Raw genomic sequence first — 26,648 nt, 5'->3', positions numbered from 1 at the left:
GTAGCGTGTTATGTTTCTATCGAATAAATAATATTTCTTAATTATATATAGAATACATTCCGAAGATATATGCATTGCCGATTATGGTACAACTTATATGATTCTACATAACCAAAATATTTTACCCATTTAGCCGAAACAACATCTCAAGTTGGAACGATTTCTGGCATATCTAATATAGTTATTTTTTTTGGAAAAGCTAGTTTTATCTTATCTAAAGGCACACGTATACATATTCCAAATACATTATTTTCTAGTAAGTCCACCGGAAATATTCTTAGTTTTAACTTTTAAGGATGTCTGACTTAATGGTTTTCACATTGAAACCACTTCTGAGACTATTAAAAAATATCTCCTTATCACTTCTGCTAATTCTAGCACCAAGAAAATCCTAGAAAAGTTTCACTCACTTTACTCGGGATATATATGATGAAAATTAGAACTATTGAGTCACACAATGTCATTGCTTCCAAACTCATAGATCTAAATTTTTTTACACTTTTGCATGTGTTATTCCCAAACAATCCACAAAGAATTATGAGGGGGGGGGGTTGAATGTAATTCTGGCTTCTTTTTGGATTTTAAGAACTGTTTTACCTTGAATATATAACTGTGTTTAATTTAGCTAAAGTGCGAAATGAAAGTATTGAAGAAATCAAACACAAAGTAATTAAATACAAGTATTTAAAAACTTTCCGGTGTATTGAACTTTTCCACCAGAGATATATATAAATTTGAGAACTCTGTGATGCAAGATTTGCACACAGTTGCTTACAAGTTGAACTTACAAAGAGCAGAGAAATTCTTTACAGATATAGCTTTTTCTATTTCTCTGGTAATTGCTTACTTACTTCGATAATATTCTACTTGCTACCCTTGGTTTATATATCACCAAGTTATATGATAAAAAGACAAAAAAAATAAGATAAATTGTTTCTTAGTCTAATTACATGCTTCTTCATTTCTCTATACTGCATCTTTGAATATCTTCAGTTTAGCATGGAAATGGAAATGCTTCTTTGTTATCTAAAACCTATAAATAGGCTACCACATTCCATTTGCATACAATCAACGCATGTGACTGTCAAGTCACTATCAACTGCTTTTGAATTTGATCATCCGTTGAAATTATGTGGATCATCCGTTGAGACTTTATTGGATCATCCGTTGAGAGTCTGGTTGATCATCCGTTGAAACTCTAGTTGATTATCCGTTGAAACCTTATAGAACATCCGTTGAGAGCATCTTCATAGCAGTTAACTCTATTTCACTTATATAAGATTACAAGGAATCTAATATTTACAGTTAGCCAACCTATATTACATATCAATCTAGTACTCAACATGACTTAGAACATTCTACAACATCTAGTTTTTTAAGTCATTACAATATGCAGAAATGTGCTACTAAACTTATTAAAACATAAGATACCCTTTCAACGGATGTTAAAGTGATCATCCGTTGAAAGCTACAAAATTACTAAATTAAATCTACTAAGGTGTTTTGTTTAACTTATCATCAAGTACACAACATATTCCTAACAATCTCCCCCAATTATTATCTACTGAAATTGTAGGCATAAATTAAGAGAAACTTGATGATAACAAAACACCCTATGAATACAGACTGATTTCTAGTAGATAAAATTAACAAGTGCTGCAATTTATTGAAAATTATGTAGAGGAAGGTTTACAGAGAATCTCAGAAGCCATTTTCAAGGTGCTCATCTAGACTGAGCAAATTTGACTTATTTCTTTGACCGTCTGGACTTCTTTCCCAATTTCTCATTATTTTCTTCAATCTGGTGTTGAAGTTGCATGTAGAATTCAGTATCATCTTCATTTGTCTGATCCAGCATTTCTTGCATCTGCATGAGAGTTTCATTTCTTGAAATTTTTAGCTGATCTTCTAATATGAAGAATCTTCAAGTGCATTTCTCATCCTTGAACTCCATCAACCAGTAAGGCCTCAAATACACTCTATTTCCTGTATATGGAATTCTTAGGACTCTTGGGAGTGCATTTGGTCCTTTCCAGCTGTTATTCCCAAACAATCTTAACAAGAATTACAGAAGGGGGGGTTGAATATAATTTTGTCTTCTTTTAAATTTTAAGAACAGTTCTATTATAAATATATAACTGTGTTTGATTTAGCAATGGTGCGGAATGAAAGTAGTAAAGAAATCAAATCATAAAGCAATTAAATACAAGTATTTAAAAACTTTCTGGTGGATTAAACTTTTCCACCAGAGATATATATTAAGTAGAGAACTCTGTGTTACAATGATGAACACAGCTGCTTACAAGTTGAACTTCAAGAACAGAGAAATTCTTTACAGATTTAGCCTTATCTATTTCTCTGGTTTTTGCTTACTTGAATACTTGAAAATCCTTAAAGTTCTACTTACTACACTTGGTTTATATATCACCAAGTTACATGATAAAAGACAAACAAAAAGATAAAAATGTTTCTAGTCTAATTTCATGTTGCTTCATTTCTCTATCCAACATATTTGAATATCTTCAGTTTAACATGGAAATGGAAATGCTTCTTTGTTCTCTAAACCCTGCAAATAGGCTGCCACATTCCATTTGCATACAATCAACGCATGTGACTGTCAAGTCACTATCAACTGCTCTTTTGAATTTGAAAATCCATTGAAGCTTCATTGAATCATCCGTTGAAACTGTGGTTTATCATCCGTTGAAACTATGTGAAACATTCGTTGAAGCTTGAGTTGATCATCCGTTGAAGCTTAGTGAAACATCCGTTGAGACTATTTTCTTGGCAGTTAACTCCATTTCATTTATACATGATTACAAGGCATCTAATATTTACAATTGACCAACCTATCTTGCATATCAAACTAGTAGTCAACATGACTTAAACATTCTGCCACATCTAGTTCACTAAAGCATTGTAATATGCAGGAATGTGCTACTAGACTTATTATTGCATAAGCTACTCTTTCAACGGATGTTTGAATGATCATCCGTTGAAAACTACAATTTCACTTAAATAAAATCTACTGAGTGTTTTATTCAAGTTATCATCAAGTACACAACATATTCCTAACACCAGCTATTCCTTATCTCCTCAATTTTATTCAGTACCATCTTCTTGGCAACAATGTTAAAACCCAAAATTCTTCTTTATTGAGGAGAAAATTTTCACTAGAGCAGAATAACCTTCATTGAGAATTTTGTGAAGAGGCCAAGTTAGCTCTCTTCCACCCTTATACCTGAAGACCAATATCTCTGGAAGATGCTTGTAAGCATTAATAGCTCTTACTTCTTCTAGTTATCTAGATAGAGATTTATGTCTGAAAATTCCTTGATGTCACAAATGAAGAGTTGATCTCCCTTGTTGACAGTTGATTTGGGTTTGGCTAATGCTTTGGATTGAAGTCTGACAGGCTTGACCTTTTTGATTGCTCTTGACTTTCTTGTTAGATATATTTGATAATGTCATGACTAGTATGATTTATGTTTAGTTTTCAGATCTTATTTAAACAGGACAAATCTGTACTTAACTGAAATCAGCACTTATACTGAAGTCAGAACTTAAGTCATCAGTACTTAAGGTTCAAGAGATATTTATCAGGAGATAATATCAGGACTTAAAGGAAACGTTCAGATAAGGAAGGCGGCTGATTGAAGGAAGAGAAGATCGAGACAAACGTAAGAAGAGATATGCATAAAGAAGGAATTCTATGAAGAATAGAATACTTGGAAGAAAAGATATCTGATTGATATATTTTAGGAAGCAGAATTATATTCCATATCAATTAGCGATTATCTTGTAACTGTGTAGTATATAAACACAGACATAGGGTTTATACTATAAGTATTATCATTATCGAGAATATTATTCATTGTAACCCTAGCAGCTCTCGTGATATTTGTTCATCACTGAGAGAGGACAGTTCCATATTGTAACAGAGTTTATTGCTTTGAATAAAGTCTGTTTTCTATTACTTGTGTTATTTAAATTCGATTTGATTGTGCTATACACTGTATTCAACCCCCTTCTACAGTGTGTGTGACCTAACAAGTGGTATCAGAGCCTATCTGTTAACACACAAACAGTTTAAGATCCAAAAACAATCATGTCTGAAGCAGAAACTCCAACTAAGCCCACCAAAACTGAAGAACCTCCAAAGACACAAATCCATAGTCGATATGAGGCTATTAGAGTTCCCATATTGAAACCATCTGAATATCCCATATGGAAGGTGAGGATGACTATGTTTCTGGAAGCTACAGATCCAGAGTATCTTGATAGAATCAAGGAAGGACCTCACAATCCAACAAAACTCGCAGTTGCAGTTGCAGGTGAAGCAGCAAAGTCTGTACCAAAAGAGAAGAGTGATTACACTGCTGAAGATATCATCAATTTCTAAGGATGCTAAGGTACGACACTTACTGCATAGTACCATTGATAATGTAATGTCAAACAGGGTAATAAACTACAAAACTGCAAAGGAGATATGGGATGCCTTGGAAACAAGATGTCAGGGAACTGATTCGATTAAGAAGAACAGGAAGACAATACTCACTCAAGAGTATGAACACTTTGACTCAAAGGCTAATGAGTCATTGACTGATTTATATGATAGATTTGTCAAACTCTTGAATGATTTGTCACTGGTTGATAAGGAGTATGATCTTGAAGATTCAAACCTTAAATTCCTGTTAGCTCTTCCTGAAAACTGGGATTTGAAGGCCACAATCATAAGAGACAACTATAGTCTTGAAGAAACAACTCTTGATGAAATCTATGGGATGCTCAAGACTCATGAACTTGAGATGGAACAAAGAAGCAAGAGGAAAGGAGGAAAGTCAAGGACAGTTGCTCTTAAGGCTGAAGAAGAATCCCCCAAGGCAGCTACCTCAAGGAAAGGCAAGGGTAAAGCGCTCTTCACAAAGTCTGATACCGAGTCATCAAGTTCTGATAGTGATGTTGACTCAAAAACTGAAAGCTTGCCTGAGATGGATGCTGATGAAGAGATGATAAAGCTGTGTGCTCTTATGGTGAAAGGAATCACAAGGATTGCATACAGGAAGTTCATGAAGGGAAAGAAGTTTTCCAGGAAAGGTGCAAGTTCTTATAAGAAGAATTTCAAAAAATCTGAAGGCAAATGAGGGAAGTCTGACAGAGGATATTACATAAATGTCAAATTCTACAACTGTGGTGAGAAAGGCCACATATCTCCTGATTGCAAGAAAGTGAAGAGTGACAAAGGCAAGGCTCTTGTCACAAAGAAGAAAAGCTGGATACACACTTCAGAGTCTGAAAGTGAGGAGAACTATGCCTTGATGGAAAATGCTGATATGGCAAATGCTGATAGCAGTCCTGAAGCTGCTGAGTTAAAGTTACCTCAAACTACTTATGCCTTTCATACTGATGATATTAATGAGTTGAGAAGATATCTTAAAACCATGTTCATTAGCTATAGAGATCAAACTTTAACATGTGAAAGATTAACTTCTGAAAATCTTGCTTGTAAAAAGAGGAATGATTATTTAGAAAAAGAGTTAGTCATGTTCCATCAAACTCAGAAAGATAGAGATGATGCTTTCTATGTTAGGAATGAAGTACTTAAAATGAATGAATCTCTAAAAACTGAGTTAGAAAATGAGAGAGAGATTATCAGGACTTGGACTAACTCTGGCAGAACAACTAAGAATTTATTAAGTAGTGGAAACTGGAAAGAGGGCTTATGTTATGGAGATGATAAGAATGATAAAAGAACTGTAGATATTAAACCTATAGTTGTTAAACAAAAGCCAAAGTTAAAACCTGTTAAGTTTGTAGCTGTAAAGTCTGATACTGAGAAATCAGAAGTTAAAAAGGAATTAACTTCTGACAAACTAAAACAGGAAAAGACAACTGAAGTAAACGTAGGCTTAATGACTAAGAAGCAGCTTAAGCATAAGCTGAAAGATGTTAAGAATGCAAACAAGGAAAACTTACCTAGGAAAAATAGGAATAAAAAGGAAGGTGTGAATAAAGGCAATGATTATAAGCATGTTCCTGATGCTCCTAGAAAAACGTGTCATAACTGTGGAAGTTCTAACCATCTGGCTTCTTTTTGCAGGAAGAATAAGAACATAAACTCCTTACCTTCAAAGTCAGGAGTTAAGAGTCAGTCTGTTAGATATAAGACACAAAATCCTTATTTTCATTGTGGTAGTTTATGGCATTCCATTTATACTTATAAGGAATATTATAGTTTGTACTATGATTATTATCAAATAAAACCTTCTTTAAAGAAAGTTAGCATTGTTCCTTCTAGTGTAAGTTCTGATTCAAATTCTGATAGTGTAAATTCTGATAAGAAAAATGTTAACATAAACTCTGATGCTAAAACCGCTGCAAATGTTAACAAACTTAATAAGGCCAAAGGATCCAAGCAAGTCTGGGTCCTTAAAACTAATCATTAGTGGCCTTTGTGATTGCAGGGCAACAGGGAAAACATTCTAGTTCTGGACAGTGGATGTTCAGGATATATGACTGGAAATAAAGCCCTGCTATCAGACTTTGTGGAGAAGGCTGGCCCAAGTGTTTCTTATGGAGATGGCAACATTGGAAAAACATTGGGATATGGCAATATCAATCTTGGGAATGTCATCATTAAAAAAGTAGCTCTGGTCTCAGGACTTAAACACAATCTGCTGAGTGTTAGTCAAATCTGTGATAGAGGTTATCATGTGGATTTCTTTGAAGAACACTGTGAAATTGTAAGCAAATCTACAGGCAAAGTTGTTCTGAAAGGATACACGCATGGTAACATTTATGAAGCCAAGCTTTCAACAAGTACTGATGGTTCTGCAATCTGTCTAATGAGTAGAGCATCAATTGAAGAAAGCTGGAACTGGCACAAGAAACTCTCTCATTTAAATTTCAACAATATAAATAAACTAGTCAAGAAAGATCTTGTGAGAGGACTGCCAAAATCAGTATTTGCTCCTGATGACCTTTGTGATTCTTGTCAGAAGGCTAAACAAAGGAAATCTTTATTCAAGAGCAAGACTGAATCATCAATTCTTGAGCCTTATCACCTACTACATGTTGATCTATTTGGTCCAGTGAATGCCATGTCTATTGCAAAGAATAAATATGCTATGGTCATAGTCGATGAGTTCACCAGATACACATGGGTGTATTTCTTGCACACAAAAAGTGAAACTGCATTCTATCTTGATTGATCATGTCAAGCAACTGGATATATTGGTTAAAGATTCTGTAAAGATAATAAGAAGTGATAATGGCACTGAGTTCAAGAATTTAATAATGGAAGAGTTCTGCAAAGACCAGGGAATCAAGCAGGAATTTTCTGCTCCTGGAACTCCACAGCAAAATGGAGTTGTTGAGAGAAAGAATAGAACTCTTATTGAAGCTGCAAGAACTATGCTTGATGAAGCAAAGCTTCCAGCCTATTTCTGGGCTGAAGCTGTGCAGACTGCTTGTTTTACTCAGAATTCAACACTCATTAACAAGCAAGGAAAGACACCATATGAGACGGTGAAGAAAAAGAAGCCAAATCTGAAGTATTTTCATGTATTTGGATGCAAGTGTTTTGTTCTTAAGACTCATTCTGAACAGCTATCCAAATTTGATCTAAAAGCTGATGAAGGAATCTTTATTGGATACCCACTTTCCACAAAAGCCTTCAGAGTCTACAACTTGAGAACAAAGGTGGTCATGGAATCTATCAATGTCTCTTTTGATGATAAGAAGATTACTGGACTTGAAGATTTCAATGATCATGATCAGCTGAGATTCGAAAATGAAGAATTAAATTCTGATACTGAAAACCCTGATAGTCTAAGTCCTGATACTGCAAACTCTGATGGATTAAACTCTGATGTCATTGAAACTGTGGTGACTACGTCAAAGGAGGATGCACCTGTGTAAGGGGAGCATACTGAAGATACAACCACATCTCAAGAAGCATAAGAACATACAACTGGCTCTTCAAGTTCTGATTCATCAAGTTCTGATAAGCCAAGTTCTGATAGTTCTGAAAACTTAAATTCTGAAGGATCCAACTCAGAGAGCATAGTTTCAGGGGGAGCATCAGAGAATGTTGATGAAGATAGCATGGATCATGGGGGAGCATCCAGTTCTAGAGAAAACCTTCCATCTGCAAGGAAGTGGACTAAATCACATACACCTGATTTAATAATTGGAAATCCTGATGCAGGTGTCAGAACTAGAACAACTACTTTAAGTGAATGTCTTTATAATTATTTTCTTTCTAATACTGAACCAAAGAAAGTGGAAGAAGCTGTTCAAGATGCTGATTGGGTGCAAGCAATGCAGGAAGAGTTAAATGAATTTGAAAGAAACTCTGGACCCTAGTGCCAAGACCAAAGAACAGATCAGTTGTTGGTACAAAGTGGGTGTTCAGAAACAAAACTGATAGTGATGACATAATTACAAGGAATAAAGAAAGGTTGGTTGCAAAAGGATATTCTCAACATGAGGGAATTGATTATGATAAAATATTTACACCAGTTGCTAGATTGGAAACCATAAGGATATTTTTGGCTTATGCTGCTCACAAAAAGTTTACTGTCTTTCAAATGGATGTTAAAAGTGCTTTTCTCAATGGAGAATTGGAAGAGGAAGTATATGTTGAACAACCTCCTGGCTTTGTAGATCCCAAATATCCAAATCATGTCTACAGGCTTGATAAAGCACTTAATGGCCTTAAGCAAGCTCCAAGAGCATGGTATGAGACTTTAGCTCAGTTTCTTCTGGAAAGTGGATTCAAAAGAGGAACTATAGACAAAACACTGTTCTACCTTAACCATGGAAAGGACTTACTTTTGGTTCAGATATATGTTGATGATATCATCTTTGGTTCTACAAATGACAGACTTTGCAAAAAGTTTGCCAAACTGATGCAGTCAAGATATTAAATGAGTATGATGGGGGAACTTAGCTATTTTCTGGGCCTTCAAGTCAAGCAGAATAAAGAAGGAACTTTTATTTGTCAAACCAAGTACACCAGAAACTTGCTGAAGAAATTTGGAATACAAGATTGTTCAAGTGCATCCACTCCCATGGCCACTGCAACAAAACTGGATAAGGATACTGGTAAATCAGTAGATATTACTGATTATAGAGGTATGATTGGCTCTTTACTCTATCTAACTGCTAGTAGACCTGATATCATGTATGCTACCTGTCTTTGTGCAAGATTTCAAGCAGATCCAAGTGAACCTCACTTAACAGCTGTGAAAAGTATATTCAAGTATCTTAAGGGAACAGCTGATCTGGGATTGTGGTATCCCATAGAATCAGATTTTAAACTAATAGGTTACTCAGATGCAGATTTTGCAGGTTGCAAAATTGACAGGAAGATCACAAGTGGAAGCTGCCAATTTCTTGGAGGCAGATTGGTTTCTTGGTTTAGCAAGAAACAAAAGTCAATTTCCACATCAACTGCAGAAGCAGAGTACATTGCTGCAGGAAGCTGTTGTGCAGAGATTCTTTGGATGAAGAATCCGTTACTGGATTATGGGTTGACATATTTTAAAATCCCTATTTACTGTGATAATCAAAGTGCTATTGTTATGACAGGTAATCCAGTTCAACACTCAATGACAAAGCACATCAGCATTAGGTACCACTTCATAAGGGAACATGTGGATGAAGGTACAGTGGAATTGCACTTTGTTCCAACAGATCAACAACTAGAAGATATCTTCACCAAACCACTATGTGAAGCTACTTTGACAAGATTGGTAAATGAACTTGGAATGGTTTCAGGTTCTTTCTCTAAATCTACTTAGCTTTTGTTCTGATGCATCAGACCTTATGAATCAATATTTACAGATATTACTATCTTTGTGTATTCTGTGCTTAATTGAAAATTTCTTAAGTACCTATTGTTGTCTGATGTGAATTTCTAAACTCTGATAGTGATATGAATGTTTCTGTGACTATTCAATCCAATGAGGATAATTGTGCTAGATGCTGACCCAGTAGTCTTTCATATACTAAAAATTCCATGATTGAAGTAATTGTTTATGTGGAAATCTTTTAACACAAGCAAATTATGATATTGAGCTTAGTTAAATTTACTTTGTGTATCTTATTACTAAGTCAAAAACTAGAATAATGCTTCTTATCTGCTAAGTTCTGATGCTAGTAAATCTGATGGATGTACTAAGTGCTGATAAACCTCACTTATCAAAAGAAAAAGGAAATGAAAAAGGAATAAAAATCAGGCACTCCTTTGAGATCTAGAGTAACAATGTGGAAGGTACGACCCAAGTGCATTGCTGGTATTAAGTAATATGTATCAGAAAAGCAAAAATAAATATTTTTCTTGGTGACTTTTCACACTCTATGATTACTGGAGAAATACTCTGATGATAGCATAAATTCTGATAAGCAGTCGTGACTCACTTACACTGAGAAGCCACTGTAAAATGGAATTTCAAAAGATGCATAAAATGAGCACAAAGCACTGAGGTAGATTCATGCATGAACTCATTCTAAAGTAGACTTTAGAATTTTGACAGATTTTGAGCAAAGTTCTTAGTTCTTCCTTATTTCTAAGATGTACTGAAGTGAATCATACTTTAATCTTTATCTGATATTTAGCTTACTGCACACACATACACTCCATATGAATGATGAAAACTACTGTGGTGATAAATGATGTTTTAGATGAACAGTTTATGTGTCAGATTGCATACTTTCTGAGGACAGGTTCTGATGAAAGTTCTGAAGAACCAAAATCAGAATTTGTGTGAAGAATTACAGAGATAGGCATTCACTTTTCGAGTTAAGAAATTATGTTTTGATGACTATTAAGTTCTGATATAAGTCTAAGTTCTGATATTAAATTCTGATTCTTTACTTGGCTTATTTGTGGTTAAAATCTGAAACAGTCGTATTTGAAATCAGAATATGTTTAGTTGAGATATTAACAGCCAATATAATTTGGATTAGTAATACACGGCTATGAACAGTAATTTTTACTTGTTTCATGTGCGCATTAAATCCTGCTTTACACTACCAATGACTGTTTTTCTTCTCCTAAGTCTAGAGAGACGAGGTAGAATTATTTCTACCTGTAAGCATTACATTTTCCTTGCGTCTCTTGAAATTCCATTGCTTATATAAACCAACACCTTAGTCCAGTCAATGCATCTCTCATTTTCTCTCAAACTCTCAAACTCATTTCTTTTTCTCTCATCACCACCATGGTTCATTTCGACTTAGCTCTGAACTACGATACCTTCACTCTCACCATGAGATGTACTGAATGGCAACATGAATGGCATGTTACTGCCATTCCTGATAAGGTTTGGGACTCAGTTCCCCAAGAGGTTATAACAGACCTCTTGTTCTTCTATATGGATTACCATCGCCATGTTGAGCGACTAGAAGAAGAACGGATGGAAGCTCTCCGCCAGCAGGAGCGAATCATACGACTCGCTGTTCTTTTTGTTGAGAGTAGGAAGAAGAAATAATTTTTTTATTCCTGTTTCTCTTCACCGTCAGCCTTGTCAGGCTTCTTAGCTTAGGATAAAAGCTGTTGATGTTAAGAGTTGTAGCTTAGGACAATCTTGTAATTTTGTAATGTAATTTAAAATTTCATGAAATGTATTCACTCAGTATATTAATGAAATTTTATATTTTTGCAAGATTTTGTCTCTGAGTCATTTGGTATTTTGATGCGTTTTTAAATCCTGATTTATCCATATTCTGATGACCATTTTATCTCTGATACAAATCAAGTTCTGATTCTGATGTGGCAGTACCTGTTTACTTGATTTATTTTTTGGTCATTCTTTCACTCATTATATTTTTACAGGATATTGGACTCGCAGTGAAAATGATTTACTAAGTGAGATCAGTTTTAAATTTTAAAATTAAAACTGAACTACCTTAATTAATGGGATTACTTGATAAATGAAACGGTTTTTCCTTGAAAAACTGCATGTGATAAGTAATGATTACTGTTTTCCCGTGCCCATTAATTATTCTTTATTGCTGCATGTCTGACAGGTGTCCAACGGTTACTTTTTCTACCGTGTATAAGTAAAAGAGAGAGAAGATTGTAAAATCTTTTATTTACTTTCACACTTTATCTCTCTTTCTTTACTTCTATTCTCTCTCATCTCCTGACATTTTTTTTTCATACAGATATTTTATCAAACACCTTACAGGCAACCTTATTTCTCAATTTTTCTCGTGGCACCTAAGGATTTGATTATAGATGGAGCCAAGTTTGTACCCAACAACTATGCTGCAATCTTAAACCATGATGAAGCTCCATCTGAGTTGCACTTTGTGCAAGATCTTCTAGCACACAGTGAGATTGGGTATGCATTGACCCAGCCCCAAGTCATTTCCAGCCAACAAGTTTTGACATTTTGGCGGACTGGGCATTTTGCTAATGGTGGTGCTACTGGTACTCCAAGAATTATTTTCGAAGTAAATGATGTCGAGCATGTGGTAACTCCTAGAGCAGTTCGTAAAGCTCTACACTTACCAGAAGGCTGCATTTTCTCAACACCGGAGGAACCCGTTCTCCAGCAGTTCATGACCAATTTGGGGTATGAGAAGAGTTTGGCCAAGCTTGGACAGTTGAAAAGAGCACATATCAGAAAAGAATGGAGCTTTTTCTTTGACTGCATCACTAAAGCATTCGGCAATAAGTGTTCCAACTTTGATGCCATTCCCATTATGAGTCAGCACATCGGGTATGCTATTATTAACCAAACTCATTTTGATTTTGCAAGTGCTATGCTAGGCTTTATAGGGGATAGGATGACAGAGGATAGGAATGTAGTATACTTTGCTAGATTATGTCAGCTTATTTATACTTTTTGCTGTGCTAATGAACCTCAATCAGCCAGTTCTTTATTTCCACCCTTTAAACTTGTAAAACGGGCTTTTAATGACTTGGTAAATGCTGACCTTAAGAAAAAGGTGGTTAGACCCTTACAGATACCTCAGTCTGTAAAACAGATCCTGGTAAATGCTGATCCTCACACTTACAGATCTATTTACCCTGATATTCAACCCACCAGCACATCCCAGACACCACAACAACCATCAGAACATACCACACATACACCTCAACCTACTCAACTCCCTATCAGGACACATCTCAAACCTTCACAGATGACTCAACCTTCATCATCAGCACATACTGTGAAGCCTTCATCTTCCAAGCCCAAGAGGACAAAGACTGTACCTCAGACACCACAGAAGAGAAGAAGGATTGTTCTGAGAGATGAGTCAGACAGTAAGGAACAATTTCCTATATCAGAACCTGTTATCAAAGAAGCTGAGAAGGTCTCTTCTCAGAAGGATACTGGAATTGGGGGATCTAAGCTTCTCAAAAGGCTTAGAAGAATGTCTTATGCCGAAACTCCCAAGGACTCTCCATCTTCAAAGAAAAGAAAGAAACAGAGAGCTCACAGGCCAGTTTCAGAGGATGAGGATGAAGCAGCTAAGGAAGGAGATCAGGAATCTCTGATCTCAAAAGAGCCAGAATTTGCTGAAGCTACCGCATCTCCACCTCCATTGTCACTAACTCAGGAAGCTGCTACAGATAAAGCATCTACACCACCTGTGTCTCCTGTACATGAACCAATATCTATTACAGACCCAGGCACAAGTGTTGAAATTGATATTCACAACCTGGTTGTGCTTGAGGTTCTCTACTTAGAAGCTCCACCAGCTCCACTCAATCCATCAAAAACACCAGTTCCTGGTGCTAATGATACTCCAGAATTGTCTACAACACCTTCTCTGCATCTAGACATTAAAGATCAGACTATAGGTGAGCATCAGCATATGGCTGTTGATCAGAATTTGGAAGCAGATCAGCCTTTAGAGGATGATGTTGAAGCCTCCATAGCCTCTCATACTGTTCTTTTATCAGAGGATGCTGAATCTGTGAGTTCTGATGCTAATGCAGATGCTGATGAAGCTGGTCCTTTAGGACATGCACCTCCACAAACTATTCCTAAATCTGAACTAGTCAAAAAGTTTGTTCGAGGAGATGCACCAGTACCTTGGAGTGAAACTCCTAGAGGACAGAAGTGGACTAAGGAGTGGAACACATTTACCTTTGTTCCATCTGAAAAAATTCTTGCTGAGCACTTCGCAAAAGCTGATGAGATGCTAATTAATGATGATTTCAAGACACAGCTACGAGTCACTGCATTGAGTACTAGACATCTTCAAGGTCTACATTCAACAACTCATGCAGAGATGCATAAAATTCAGGAAGAATTACTCAAGCAAGAGATGACTAAGAAAATTGACAAGAAAACTTTTTTCTAACCTACCTTTGACAGAGTTGCTTACATTGAGAAGACCCAAGAGAAGCAACAGTCTCAGATTGATGAAATTTTGAAAAATCAAGCTTCTCAGCAATCTCAACTCGATGAGATCCAATCCTCAGTGGAATTGCTTGTCTCTCTTCTCTTACCTGCTGATGCCAAAAAGGGGGAGACAGTAATTAAGTTCAAATGCAAAACTGTTAAGACACTGAAGAAGAAGGATGATGAAAAAGATGACCAGGGAAACTCTGGAATGGGTGGAGGTCATGGTCAAGGTAGAAGTTTCTCATCAAGAAGAGATGGAACTACAAGTCATAGAACAAGTTCTGATACTGGGAGAAGAATAACCTCTGATACTGGTAAAAGGATAAGTTCTGATGAACTTTTGGATCTTGATGAAGAAATTTCAAGACAGTTATTTCTGAAAGAAAATCCAGGAATGGACTTTATTAGTCTGATGGAAGAAGAAGCTATACTTAAGTCAGAAAAAGTCAATTCTAAATCTGAAGCTTCTGTTGGTAAAAAGAAACTTCCTAAGGCCAAGGCATTGTGATAAAAGAAAGGACAAATCTTGAGGTAACCAAGGCTAAATCATAATTGCAGGTAGATCCAAGGTCCAAGGGCAAAGAAAAAGTTGGTGAACCTATAAAGGTTTATGTGCCTCCTGTGGATGAAGAAATTACTGTTGAAGATGCTGATCTTACTCTGACTTCAAGAAAGATTTCTAAGACAACCTCTGATATAGCTCAAGTTGTTCAGAGTCAAGATATAGTTAGTTCTGATATAACCTTGAAGCAAGCAACCTCTGACATAGCTCAAGTTGACTTGATATCAGAAGATACGGAAAAGGAAACCTCTCACATTGCTCATATTAAACCTTCAAAGATACTCCTACCAGGTTTCACCAAAGCCAAACAGACTCAACCTTTGAAGACTGCAGCAAATGGTTTTGAAGCAAGAGTGGTTACTGGAAAGGAAGCAAGAGATAAATCTGGACTAGGTAATGCTGATGAAAGAAGAGTACAGAACACAACCAATGATCCAACTTCCTTAAGTGAACCAGGTATTGGAGCAACTCCTGAAAGATCGAATCAACTAGAATCTGTACAAATGGTTTACCATACTTACTTGAAAGAACATATCTTGTTATATTTCATGACAGATGGTAGGGTTTACCATATAAGGGAAAATGCTATTCCACTGAAGTATTTTGAAGAACTGGAACATGTATTATTCTTACTTCAAGTGAATGACAGAATAACAGAAAGTGCTGCAAATTATTTGAAGACTAAAATTCAGAGACAGAAAAGGCTTTATTCTGTAAAGTCTGACAGCACATATCTTCCAAAGTACAGAGATCACAAGGGTGATATTGTTGAGATGAAGCCTAACTCTACTAAGATTATAACTACCTTTCTGGGTTATAAGGATGTAGAATTCAATCTTGAGTCTGACAAGGCATATTTGATCAGACTGGATCAGGACATAAGGAAAGCTACAATAAATGATCTCAGGGCTGCTATCTTCCAAACTGGTGAAGATTCTGCAGAGCTTAAAGATGCTAAAAGGAGGATGATTGATGAACTCAGATATGCTGAGAGATGTTTGTTAAAGAACTATCTCAGAACAACTCCTGACATCAGAGAGATCAGATAGTGAAGCCAAGTCAAGATCTACAACTACTCAAATTCTGATATGAATATAGACAGAATTTGTTATCAGAAGTTAAAATTGGTAAAGTTTTAAGGACTGTAAGTTGTAGTTATCTAGTAAATTTCTCATGCATTTGTGCTTAATGTTTTTGACATCATTAAATATCTGTTAAACTTGTATATTATGCTAATTTATAAGTTGGGGGAGATTGTTAGATATATTTGATAATGTCATGACTAATATGATTTATGTTTAGTTTTCAGATCTTACTTAAACAGGACAAATCAGTACTTAACTGAAATCAGCACTTATACTGAAGTCAGAACTTAAGTCATCAGTACTTAAGGTTCAGGAGATATTTATCAGGAGTTAAAGGAAATGTTCAGATAAGGAAGTCGGCTGATTGAAGGAAGAGAAGATCGAGACAAACGTAAGAAGAGATATGCATGAAGAAGGAATTCTATGAAGAATAGAATACTTGGAAGAAAAGATTCTGATTGATATATTTTAGGAAGCAGAATTATATTCCATATCAATTAGCGATTATCTTGTAACTGTGTAGTATATAAACACAGACATAGGGTTTATACTATAAGTGTTATCATTATCGAGAATATTATTCATTATAACCCTAGCAGCTTTCGTGATATTTGTTCATCACTGAGAGAGGACAGTTCCATATTGTAACATAGTTTATTGCTTTGAATAAAGTCTGTTTTCTGTTACTTGTGTTATTTAAATTCGATTTGATTGTGCTATACACTGTATTCAACCCCCTTCTACAGTGTGTGTGACCTAACATTTCTTTACTTTGGTTTGGTTGTGATTAGTATGTTTAGATCAGGAAGAGGTAGACTTTTCCAATCTATAGGTTCATCTTTAGGAATTGGCATATATTCTTCCTTGTCTTCATCAAAATCCAGCTTCCTTTTTGGTCTGAATTTCAATCTTGGTTTCTTTTTCTGCTTTCGTTCTTCTTGCTTTTCTTCATTAACTAACTCATCTATCAAATCAGGCAATTCAGATTCCGTGATTGCAGGCTTCTTAGCTTGGTTCTTGGCATCTAAAGCAGCTTGCTTTTGTTGTTGTTTGAGCCTCACCTTTTCTTCTTTCTTAGCTTCTGTAAACTGTGGATATCCAGCCACCACACAGATCAATTTTCCATTCCTGTAGATTTTAGAAATTCTTTTCTTCAAGACTGAATCTCTAGGATCTTTGAAGAAAGCAATAGATCTACCAAACAGCTTCTTCTCATCAGGCTTGGGGGTTTCATAAACTAGGTCCAATGAATTTTTGTCTGAATTCTTTGGATAGTTTCTCTTTGGCTGAAAAATTACATTAGCCTTTGGAGATTTTATTGCTGAGGGTTGACCCCTTTCCAAACTCCCTAAGCTCATTTCATTGATTGAAATTGGCCTCAATTGAGAGAAGTGAGAGAATTGTTTCACAGCTTTGTCTTGCTTCTCAATTGGACCAAATTTCTTCTCTATATTCTCATCAAGCTTCTTTCATTTATCATTCAGCTCTAGTTCAGATTCTGCTATCTTGATTAAGTCAATATTGTTTAGCATTGGTGGTTTAGTGAAAGTAATTGCTGGAACTATTACCTTACTGACATTAATGTTGAGCACTCTCTCCCCCTCACTAACTGACTCCCCTTGACTAACTGGAATGATATAATCTTTTCCCCCTTTTTTGTTAGTATCAAGTTGAGCAGAGTTTGAGGTTTGTGCAACCACCAATTTCTGAAGAAGCAGTGTCTGTTGAGCTTGATAAAGTTAAATTTTGGTGATAGAAGTTTCTAGGACTTTCAGCCTTGTGTCCAAAGAATCAACCTTGCTACTGGGATCAGAATCTTTCCTGAGTTGCCTGTTTACATATCTTATTGTAGTGTCCGGAAAAAGATATTCCAATCTGTCATTGATGTCCTTCTTGACTTGTCCAATTTCTGTCTTAATCTCAGACACATCTTGATTTTGCTTGAGAAATTGGATTTTGTGCAAGTGAAGAGACTCAAGGTGTGCTTGGAGAAGGCTCTTGGTCTTGGCATCTGTAGCAGCTAGTAGAGCTGTCTGAGTTTGATGATTTATTTGGAATAGAGTTAATTTAAAGTGGTGCTCACTGCAGTCTTTGCTAAACATCCATGCTGGAGTGTTTGTGCTTGAGCTAGGACTTGCATCTCCCTCTATGTCCAACAAATCCTCTTCATCATTAGAAGCATCCTCAAATGTTCCATCAGAGTCTAACTAAAAATCAACACCAACTGTAGGTGGAAGTGAGTTGATGGCATCCTTGGCCCTTAGCATTAAAGCTGTTGTGTGCACCAAGTTGAGAATTCTTTGATGTCATAAATATAGAGTTGATCTCCCTTATTGACAATATGTTAGGTCACACAATACTGTAGAAGAGGGTTGAATACAGTGTTTATACAATCAAATCGATTTAACACAAGTATGTAACAAAGATCAAGTATATTGAATAAACTCTATTATAATAAGAACTGTTGTTCTCTCTCAGTGATGAACAATATCACTAAGAGCTGCTAGGTTACAATGTATAATCTTCTCGATAATGATAACACATATAGTGTAAACCCTAAGTTGTGTTTATATACTACACAGTTACAAGATATATTCTAATTGATATGGAATATACTTCTGTCTCCTAAAATATATCAATCAGATATCTTCTACAAGTCTTCCAGTCTTCTAACTCTTTCCATGCATATCTTCTATTGTTTTAGTCCAGATCTTCTTTCCCGTAAAACAGCTTCTTTCCTTATCTGAAAGTCTTCCCGCACTTAAGTTCTGATATGACCTTAAGTTTTGATATTAAGTTATGGCTTCCAGTAAGTCCTGATTTCAGTTAGTCCTGATTTGTCCTGTTGTTAAGTTTTGAAAACTAAACACAAATTATATTAGACATGACATCTCAAATATATCTAACAATCTCCCCCAACTTGTAAATTATGCAAAATATACAAGTTAATAGATTTGATGATGTCAAAAACATTTAAGTACAAATGCAATAAGAGTTTAACTAGATAACTAACTACAACTTACAGTCCTTGTAGCTTTTACCAATCTCATTGAGTCAATCTGAATCCAAAATGATTCTTGACAAAGCTTGATATCAGCTTTTCTTCTTTATTCCTCAGGACTTGAGATAGTGTAGTCTTTGACTTACTTCATATCTTCATTCTGACTGCCAATCTGATAGATTGCAGTCCTTAAAGTAGAGATATGGTTTCTTTCTAAACCATCATTCAGTCTTATTACCCTAGGATTAGAAGAATCTTCATTGTAGCACAGACATTTCTCATTCAGTATCACTTCAAGCATAGCAGAATCCTTCTTCATTGGAATCTCACTTCCATCATATTCAACAACATTAGGAATGAATTCTATAACTCCTGAATCAGAAATTCTTGCTTTATCTCTGATGGTCTTCAATATGAAATTTGACCATCTCCTGGCAATATCAGACTTTACCTCTAAAAGTTAATGAACGAATTGAAGTTCTTTCAGTGATTTATTTAGCACATCTGATTCTAACATCTGATATGTCCTTCCATCTTCAAGAAAAAGAATCAGATTTTCCTTAACATTGTGCTTGTCATGAACATCCAGTACCACTTGAACAGAGATAACCTTATCAAGGTGTTTTTATGTAACATCTTCAAGAGGTCTGTCAGTCAGTAGAAATGGATCTCTAGTAGCAATTTCAACTCCTGTCTTGATTTTAGCTTCATCAGAACCTAGTCCAGCCCTGTCTCTTGGTTCTCTAGCATTTAACCCAATAGTCATGAAAGTAGACAGCAATTGGCTTTTCTTTGGATATGATGGTTTGACATTTTTCCACAGAATTTTCTTTTTATCAGCTACTTCCATCTTGTCTAAATCAACCTGAGCACTGTCAGAGGTTGATTTCTTGATGACTTTATCAGAACTTGCTACTTCTTCTGTAGCTTGTTGTTCTTCACTCTGAACAACTTGAGCTTTGTCAGAGGTTGTCTTTGACTCTTCAGAAATCTTCTTTCTTTTCAGAGTTTGAACATCTTCATCTTCAACAAGAGTATCATTAGTAACTTGAACTAGTTTGCACACAGGTTTTATCAGGATTTGAGGAATTTTCATCTCCTGTGGCTTTACTGGTTCATCAACTTTCCCTTTCCCTTTATCTTTGGGATCAATCTTTGATCTTGTCATGGGCTTTGATGCCTCAGTATTTGATTTCTCCTTGATCACAATGCCTTTCTCTTTAGGCCTTGGAGGTTTCTTAGCAACAGAAGCTTTTGACTGTAGATTTGTCTTTTCAGCTTTAAACCTAGCTTCTTCCTCCTTGAGTGCTTCTAAATCCATTCCTGGATTATGTTTCAGAAATAATCTTCTAGAAATTTCCTCATCAAGAGTCTGAATCTTGGAATCTTTATAGTAGACAGTTGTCTGCTTTCCCTTGAGCTTCAGAGTTTGCAGAAACTTCTGTGAGTCTTGACTTCCACCTTGAATCAGAACATCAGGCTTTGTCATCAGACTCTGCTCATCAGAACTTGATATCAGATTTTGAGTAGGAGTACTTGCTATCAGATTTTGAGTTTGAGCAGCTTCAGAACTTGTCTTCTTTTGATTAGAAGATTTGCTTGCATCAGAGATTAGTTTCCCAGAAGAAACCTTGCTGCTTTTCCCTTTAACTTGATCTTGATCTCTACCCTTGCTAGGGTTTCCCTGGTCATCAGCTTCATCATCTGTCCTCTTCAGTATTTGATCATTAGAACATTTGGACTTAACTATCTTCTCCCCCTTTTTGGCATCATCAGGTAGTAGGAGAGAGAGAAGAAGTTCTACTGAAGATTGAATCTCATTCAACTGAGTTTGCTGAGAAGCTTGATTTTGTAGGACCTCAGTAATTTGGGCCTGTTGCTTCTCTTGAGCTTTTTCAATTGCTTCAACCTTTCTCAAGTGTAGCTCAGGATATGTCGATTCAAATTCTACATTTGTTTGTTAAATCATCACAAATTATTAGTAACCATAATTTTAATCAAAACATTCATCAAGAAATACAGTTCAAGTAGATGAAGTAAAGATTAACAGGCTTCAATGAGAACATTCACATGCACATAATACAAGATAAACAAAGACTAAATCTTGCAATCAAAAGAAATTTCATTAAAATATCAAAAGAGTACATTTTATGAAATTTGTAGATTACATGCAAAATATTACAAGATAATCCTAGTCTAAGATGGTGAACATTAACAGCCTTTGTCTAAGAAGGAAAGCTATTGATTAGTTCCTCCTGCTGCTGACAACTAGCACTGCAAGACGGATGATCCGTTCTTGCTGAAGAAGAGCCTCTCTCCGTTCTTCTTCCAAGCGATCAAGATGGAGTTGATAGTCCATCTCAAAGAACAAGAGATTTGTTCGAACTTCTTGTGGAACCAAGTTCCATATCTCATCAGGAATAGTAGTGACGTGCCATTCCTGTTCCCAGTCACCACAACTGAACTCGACGTTGAAGTTTTCATAGTTCATAAACATGTTTACAAGAACCATTTTTATGAAGGAAGAAAATAGTGAGAATTAAAAGAGAGAGAATGATTTTATGTGAGAATAGAAGATGATATGTCTGAGATGAAATGTCGGTTTAATAGCCAATGGAATATTAAGGGACTAGAGGACTGATTAATGATTAAGTGTAGAGTTAACTTAATAAGTGTCTCCCTAGACCGATGTGTAATGATTTAGGCAATATGTGAACAGTCAATAGTTAAAGCAGGAGTTAATGGGAACGGGAAATAAGTAATAATTACTGTGCACATGCAGTTTTTCAAGACAAACACGTTTACCACTAACCCAAATGATTATGACTTTTTTATCTCACCTAATTATATTTTGATTAAATATGACTGTTACAGTTTTTACCACAAATAAGTCAAGTAAATAAATAATGCCACATAAGGATCAGAGTTTCCATCTGGATTTAATATCAGAACTTGACTATTATCAGATTTTAACATTCATCAGAACATGGCTTCTTTACTCAAAAAGTGAATGTCTGTTTCTGTGATTCTTCATTCAAATACTGACTTGTTTTCTTTAGAGTTTAATCATCAGAACTTCCATTAGAACTTGTCCTCATAATTTATGCAAATAACACTTAACTGTTTATCTAAAACAACTTAATCACCACAGTAATTTTCATCATTCTTATATTGAGTGAGAGTGTGCGCATTTAGCAAAATATCAGATAAAGATTAAAGTCTGATAAACTTCAGTACATCTTAGAAATAAGGCATAACTAAGAAAAGTGCTTAAAATCTGTCATTAATAATGAATTCTACTATAGAATAAATTTATGCAAAAATTCACCTCAACTGTTTGTGCTCATTTTATGCATCTTTTAACATTCTTTTTCACAGTGGATTCTCAGTATAAGTGAGTCACAACTGCTATCAGAATTTATGCTTTTATCAGAGTATTTCTCCAGTAATCAGAGAATGTGAAAAGTCACCAAAAAAATTATTTGCTTTTCTAATGCATATTACTTAATACCAACAATGCACTTGGGTCTTCCCTTCCACAAACTTACTCTAGATCTCATAGGAGTACCTGATTTCAATTTTCTTTTTTTTCTTCAGACTAGTGAGGCTTATCAAGCATGTGGTTCATCCTTAAGATTTACAGATAAGTAGCAAGAATCTAGTTTGTGACTTAGTAATAAGATACACAAAGTAAATTTGACTAAGCTCAACATCAAAATTTGCTTGTGTTAATGAATTTCCACATAAACAACTAATTCAAACATGGGATTTCTAGTATGTTAAAGACTACTAGGTCAGCATCTAGCACAGTAAATCTCATTGGATTGAATAGTCACAGAACATTCAAAACACTATCAGAGTATATAGAATCACACCAGATAACAATCAACATTTAATGTATTATAATTTAAAGCAAATATTACATGAAGATAAGACAATCTGTAAACACTGATCATAAAGTCTGATGCATGAGAACAAAAACTAAGCAGATTTAGAGAAAGAACCTGAAACCATTCCAAGTTCATTTACCAGTCTTGTAAAAGTAGCTTCACATAGTGGTTTTGTGAAGATATCTGCTAGTTGTTGATCTGTTGGAACAAAATACATTTCCACTATACCTTCCATTACATGTTCCCTTATGAAATGGTACCTAATGCTGATGTGCTTTATCATTGAGTGTTGAACTGGATTACCTGTCATAGCAATAGCACTTTGATTATCACAATAAATGGGTATTTTAGAAAATTCTAACCCATATTCCAGTAACTGATTCTTCATCCAAAGAATCTGTGCACAACAGCTTCCTGCAGCAATATATTCTGCTTCTGCAGTTGATGTGGAAATTGATTTCTGTTTCTTGCTAAACCAAGAAACCAATCTGCCTCCAAGAAATTGGTAGCTTCCACTAGTGCTTTTCCTGTCTATTTTGCATCCTGCAAAATCGGCATCTCAGTAACCAATTAGCTTAAAATCTGATTCCCTAGGATACCACAATCCTAGATCAGCTGTACCCTTGAGGTACTTGAAAATTCTTTTCAGATCTATTAGATGAGGTTCTCTTGGATCAGCCTGAAATCTTGCACAAAGACATGTAGCATACATGATATCAGGTCTACTTGCAGTTAAATAGAGTAAAGAGCCAATCATACCTCTGTAGTTAGTAAAATCTACTGATGAACCAGTATCTTTATCTAACTTGGTTACAGTGGCCATGGGAGTTGAAGCAGTAGAACTGTCTTGCATTCCAAATTTCTTGAGTAGATTTCTGGTGTACTTGGATTGACTGATGAAAGTACCATCTTCAGTTTGTTTGACTTGAAGTCCCAAAAAATAACTCAACTCTCCCATCATACTCATTTGATATCTTGACTGCATTAGCTTGGAAAATCTTTCACAGAGCTTTGTATTTGTAGAGCCAAAAATGATATCATCAACATATATCTGTACCAAAAGTAAGTCCTTTCCATGGTTGAGGTAGAACAGTGTTTTGTTAATTGTGCCTCTGTTAAATCCACTTTCCAGAAGAAATTGAGCTAAAGTCCCATACCATGCTCTTAGAGCTTGCTTAAGGCCATAAAGTGCTTTGTCAAGCCTGTAGACATGATTGGGAAATTTAGGATCTATAAAGCCTGAAGGTTGTTCAACATATACCTCTTCCTCCAATTCTCCATTGAGAAAAGCACTTTTCACATCCATTTGAAAGATTTTGAACTTTTTGTGAGCAGCATAAGCCGAAAAGATTCTTATGGCTTCCAATCTAGTAACTGGTGCAAATGTTTCATCATAATCAATACCCTTCTGTTGAGAGTAACCTTTAGTAACCAGCCTTGCCTTGTTCCTTGTAATTATGCCATCACTGTCACTTTTGTTTTTGAACATCCATTTAGTACCAACAATAAATCTGTTCTTTGGTCTTGGCACTAAGGTCCAGACTTTATTTCTTTCAAATTCATTTAACTCTTCCTGCATTGCTTGCAACCAGTCAATATCTTGAAGAGCTTCATCCACTTTCTTTGGTTCAGTCTGAGATAGAAAGGAATGATAGAGACATTCATTTGATGTTGCAGTTCTAGTTCTGACACCTGTTTCAGGATCTCCAATTATTAAGTCAGATGTATGTGCTTTAGTCCACTTCCTTGCAGATGGAAGTTGATCTCTAGAACTGGATCCTCCCCCAGCATTTTCTGATGCTCCCCCTGTAGTTATGCTCTCTGATACTTCAGAATTTGAGTTGGATCCATCAGGATTTGAAGAATCAGAGTTTCCAGAATTATCAGAATTTGGCTCATCAGAACTTGATGAATCAGAACTTGAAGAGCCAGTGACAGGTTCTGATGCTTCTTGAGAGTCTTGAGTTGTGGTAGGATCTTCAGCTTGCTGCCCCTGAACATGTGCATTTTCCCTTGAAGTAGTTACCACAGTTTCAATGACATCAGAATTTAACCCGTCAGAACTTACAGGATCAGGATTTAGGTCATCAGAACTTGCAGAATCAGAATTTAAATCTTCATTTTCAAATCTCATCTGATCATGATCATTGAAATCTTCAAGTCCAGTAATCTTTTTATCATCAAAATACACATTGATAGATTCCATGACAACCCTTGTTCTTAAATTGTAGACTCTGAAGGCTTTTGTGGAAATTTAGATCAAATTTTGACAGCTGTTCAGGATGAGTCTTAAGAATAAAACACTTGCATCCAAATACATGAAAATATTTCAGATTTGGCTTCTTTTTCTTCACCATCTCATATGGTGTTTTCCATGCTTGTTGATGAGTGTAGCATTCTGTGTAAAACAAGCAGTCTGCACAGCTTTAGCCCAAAAGTAGGTTGGCAGCTTTGCTTCATCAAGCATAGTTCTTGCAGCTTCAATGAGAGTCCTGTTCTTTCTTTCTACAACTCCATTTTGCTGTGGAGTTCCAGGTGCAGAAAATTCCTGCTTGATTCCATGCTCTTTTCAGAACTCTTCCATGATTGAATTCTTGAACTCAGTGCCATTATCACTCCTTATGATTTTAACAGAATCTTTGACCAATTTGTCCAGCTGTTTGACATGATCAGTTAGAGTAGATGCAGTTTCAGACTTTTTTGTGCAAGAAATACACCCAAGTGTATCTTGTGAATTCATCCACTATAACCATAGCATATTTCTTCTTTACAATGGACATGACATTTAATGGACCAAATAGATCAACATGCAGTAAGTGATAAGGCTCAAGAATTGATGATTCAATTTTGCTCTTGAATGAGGATTTTCTTTGTTTTGCCTTTTGACATGAATCACAAAGGCCATCAGGAGCAAATACTGATTTTGGCAGTCCTCTCACAAGATCTTTCTTTACAAGCTCATTTATATTGTTGAAATTTAAATGAGAGAGTTTCTTGTGCCAATTTCAGCTTTCTTCAATTGATGCTCTACTCAACAGACAGATTATAGAACCATCAGTACTTTTTGAAGGTCTTGCTTCATAAATGTTACTATGCCTGTAACCTTTCAGAACTACTTTTCCTATAGAATTTCTTACAACTTCACAGTGTTCTTCAAAGAAATCCACATGATAACCTCTGTCACAGATTTGACTCACACTTAGCAGATTGTGTTTAAGTCCTGAGACAAGAGCTACTGATTCAATGATGACATTCTCAAGATTGATATTGCCATATCCCAGAGTCTTTCCCATGTTGCCATCTCCATAAGAAACTCCTGGGCCAGCTTTCTCCACAAAGTCTGATAGCAAGGCTTTATTTCCAGTTAAATGTCCTGAACATCCACTGTCAAGAACCAAGATGTTTTTCCTATTGCCCTACAATCACAAAGACCACTAATGGTTAGTTTTAAGGACCCAGACTTGCTTGGATCCTTTTCCCTATTAAGTTTGTTAGCATTTGCAGCGGATTTAATTTCAGAGTTTATGCTAACATGCTGTTTATCAGAATTTACAGAATCAGACTTTGCATCAGAACTTACACTAGAAGGAATAATGCTAACTTTCTTTAAAGAAGGTTTTGTTTGATAATAATCATAGTATAAACTATGATATTCCTTACAAGTATAAATGGAATGCCATAAACTACCACAATGAAAACAAGGATTTTGTGGTTTAAACCTAACAGACTGTCTCTTAA

The sequence above is a fragment of the Apium graveolens genome, chromosome 1 (assembly GCF_009905375.1).
Source record: "Apium graveolens cultivar Ventura chromosome 1, ASM990537v1, whole genome shotgun sequence".
Lineage (NCBI taxonomy): Eukaryota > Viridiplantae > Streptophyta > Magnoliopsida > Apiales > Apiaceae > Apium > Apium graveolens.
This window is presented reverse-complemented; position numbering follows the sequence as displayed.